The following is a 4011-nucleotide window of genomic DNA, read 5'->3' as shown; positions in this document are numbered from 1 at the left end:
TATTTTCTGTGGGACTGTTTTTGGGAATCAGTGGGAAGAAACCTAACTGGGTATGTATGGACTAGAAAACCAAAACTGCTTCTCTCCCACCTCCAGATTTTATTATTTTCCTCAAGTTATTTTGGTATCCCTTACATCTGTGGTAAAACACTTCCAGGAAGACTTACAGGCAGTAACTTTTTAGATCTTTTGTTTGATAATACAGTTTCTCTACAGAGAGGTGTTTGTTCTATAATGTCATAAATGTCACAACTGTCATTGTAGTGCAGTACCTGTTTTCAGTACCTCCTCAGACGTAGGAGCCACTCTGAGATGCTGTTCTGCTCTTTACCAACAGTGAAGATTTCTCTGAAGAAAAAAAAGTAGATTGGAACCTTGCTACTAAGTCAGCAGTTGCTGTTTGAGTACGTTTTGACTTTGTTCTGCTGCTATTCCCTTAACATCTGGATTGCTAGTTCTGTGATAATCTAGACACTTTGATTGTCTATGTATCTAGATAGTTTCAGTTCTGTGTAAAGCAGTAAATGTTACTCAGAGGTTGTCTTCACTTTTTCCTTTAAGAATCTGATTCTGGACTGGCATTCCAGCTCTGTGTGTGGAGCCAAAACATCAGTGTTTGTAATAGCAATTTCTTTATAACCTGATGGAAGTGAGGCTTTCTTGCTTGACTGACATCTGCCAGGGCTGAGCTGTGTCCTAGTTTGTTTTCTGAAATGATGCATTTTCCTTAATAATGCTAGTATATCTGCCTTTTTTTCTTACTCAGAACAGTTCTTGTGCCTGGAGATCTTCACTCCATTGTGTAGACTTAGTGCTTTTCATTTTGTCTGCTGCCCTGCTTCAGGTTTTTTTTAGTGCTTGTGATAGTCAGTAACTAGTCAGATAAGGATAGCCAGGTTGCTGTATTTTAGATCCATCTGTCATACTGGATTCTTGCTTGTGCCCTGCCCCTACCCTAGACAAATTCAGTAGGGGAGGTAAAAACTCCCAAACACCTATTGCATTTGCACAGGTACTTGGATCTGAAAATGGTGGTGTGTATCTAGCCAAGTATTAAATGGGAAACTCCCATATCCAGAAAGCCAAAAAAATGAGATGCCTCTTGCCCATCTGGTGGATTCTCCAACTTGCTTTAAATGTCTAAGCAGTCAGCAAGCAGCAAGCTGTCTTGTCTTCAGAAGAGCCAGCTCGTAATTTGTAATTAGAATTTTTACATGTGCTTCAAGAGGTATTTTTTGAATGTCTCTGGATTATTTGTGCTAATGACTTGATCTATTAGTGGCTTATATTGCAACCCAGTCACAGAAAGATAGTGTACAAGGTGATGCTTTTTTTTTTTTTGCTGCCTAGCAAAGGCCAGATCTTACTTAAAGCAGATCCCCTCTGTTTTCAGTGGAAAAATTGCCAACATGCGTGCAAAACAGAGGCTGTCGAAAATGAACTCAAAGCATTCACTTCTCATGTTATTGAAAAGACTTTTCTGGTTTATTAGGAACCTTTTATTAGCAGTAACAGCTTTGCCCCAGCAAGGTTATTTCACACGTTGGTCACTCTGAAGAGCCAGCTGCAAGAGAAACCTTCGCAGCGTTTGTGCGTTTTGCCAGGCATCTCAGTGTTTCCGTGGATTTGCCACGAGATGGCGTAGCGATCCCGCGTGGGTCGTGGGCGACCGGTTGTCCCACGGTTGGGACGGTGGCTGTGCTGGGGAAGAGCCGAGCGAGAGGCTTTGCGACGTGGCTCCACGGGGGGACTTTGCAGAAGAGCAACTGAAGGGGCCATAAGCTCTGGGTCTGGCTTCCCAAAGCTGCTCTTTTCGTCTGATGATGTGTTTAGGTTTGTTCTAACAGCTTTTGTGTATTAACCCAATCAACAGCTTGAGTTTCTATCAGATTAGCATTGGGAAACTTCACATTTAAAGCTAAAGGATCTGTTGTAGGAGTTCTCCAGACCTTTACCTGCCATGGAGCAGGGTGTGTGTGGGGGGGTATCAGTGAATGGTAACTCACATTCAACTGTATTGGCTCAGAAAATCACATCTCGGTACCAAGCCTTAGGAATTGTTCAATATATCTGCAATGGGCAACTGAGAAAATCCTAGCTTTTGACATTTTGCTCTTTGCATATTGTTCTTAGCATATTTAGGTAAAATCTGTTTTGCGTAAAAGGTGAATTGTGTAAGTAGAGATTGAGAGATCAAGTCACAGTTTCTTGTCTGACTCTTCAGTTTCCTCTCTAGCTTTACACACGCTTCTTACAGTGTTTGCAAACACTGTAGTTGGAATCTTGTATACGGTTTTGAAATGTCAATGTGGCTTCTTATATCTTACCTACTTCAAAATTTTCCTCCTGCAGAATTGATACTGTTACATTCTTAACTACTCCCACTATTGCTGCAATGGTGCTGAGCTCAGAGAAGAAACTATTTGTCTTTTCAGCCACTTTGAGATACTTGGCTTGCTGTGCTATGAAGTGCAATGTCAGCCTATTCCCATTTTTTTTGCAAATGGGGGTTGAATGCTGTTCACGTATTGGCAAGACTCGGGTGATTTGGAACTGCTCTAACTCAGATGTGAGAACAGCAGCAGCAAAGGTGTGCAGTTTTTTACAGATAATACAAATGCTGACTTGCAGGTTGGAGGAGAGGTAACAACTGTGCTGACACTTGTTTCAGCCTGACCTAGAGAAAAGTATATAGTCGGGAGTTAGCTACAGTCGGTTTGTCCTCCTGGACCATCAAGTAACTTTGCCTTGTGCTTTCAAATGTAGTTAGGATTCATTTCCCCCAAATCTGAGGATATAATCTTGGGATTTGGCTCTTGGGATGGGAAAGGAGATGTCGCAGGCAGACAGATGCAGCCTGCACCAGCAGACCAAAAAAGTGATTGCCCCATTCCAGCCTTGAATGTCACTTCTTGCCATGGTGTGTGGATCTGTCAAGCTGTTTAGCTGCAGTATGACAGATTGTCCTATTAATGTGTCATCAAGTGCACTTTTACAAATTCATGGCTTGTCTACAACTAACCTGAAAAAAAGAGGCTTAAGTATGAGAAGGCGCCAAAGAAAGTTAAATATTATTAACAAATAAAGTCTGCCACGTAGTTTTGATGGAATGTGAGCTAGTTGGGGGAGGGGTGATATGCAGTTAACTATTTAGCTTCTGTGTAACTGCCCTTCTTACTCTCTCTTCTTTTTCCCAATCACCATTTCTCTCCAAAGATGCTGTAAAAACCCCAAATCTGTGTTCTACTTCCTGCACTCTTATTGTTCATGCCTCAGTTTCCCTGAGCCATAGATAATAGGGCTGTTGTTCCTGATCCACCCTGACTGCTTTTAAAGACCAATGAAGAACTGTGCTGGCATTATTACTTAGATTACAGAATGCATGGTAAAGGTGTTGTTAAAAGAAAGCAAATCTGTTGCTTGCTGACTGCACAAGGGACTTAAAATTATGTGATCTTCAACCTTTTCTCATTCTTGGACTTTCTCATGGTACAATCTCAGAAATTTTTGCATCACTATATTTCTAGAAGGAATAGGAATATTTGTTCTAGGTGGTGGGGTACTAGACAAAGATTTGCACACTGTCCAAGTACTTCAGGTTCTCCCTTATGACATGTTTTTAGGAGAGATATAACCTTTGGTTTTCTGTTATTTTCAATAATCAGCCCACCCTCCTGTAAAGAAATCGGAAAGCCCCCACTGAGGCAGCCTCTAATGAGAGCTAGGGGAAAATGTTGTGTGGAACACAGCTAACTAGAGTGTAAAGCAAGAGTACTGATGTATCAATGTGTGGTGCGACGCTGAGTGCATATTCCAAGCCACATATTTTTAGTTCTACCACACATGTACAGTTTTACAAACTTCCCAGAAAAATGGTGATTTCTCTGAGATAATGAAGGGGAGGTACAGAATAGGGCTGAGGGGAGGGAGCAGGGAATGGGCATTGATTTAAATCTGCCTGGCACACGGGCCAGCTCCACTTATCAGTGAGTCTAATAGGAATGTGAAGAG

The sequence above is a fragment of the Tyto alba genome, unplaced genomic scaffold, assembly GCF_018691265.1.
Source record: "Tyto alba isolate M040663 unplaced genomic scaffold, T.alba_DEE_v4.0 Super-Scaffold_20000042, whole genome shotgun sequence".
Classification (NCBI taxonomy): domain Eukaryota; kingdom Metazoa; phylum Chordata; class Aves; order Strigiformes; family Tytonidae; genus Tyto; species Tyto alba.
Note: the sequence above shows the minus strand (reverse complement) of the source record.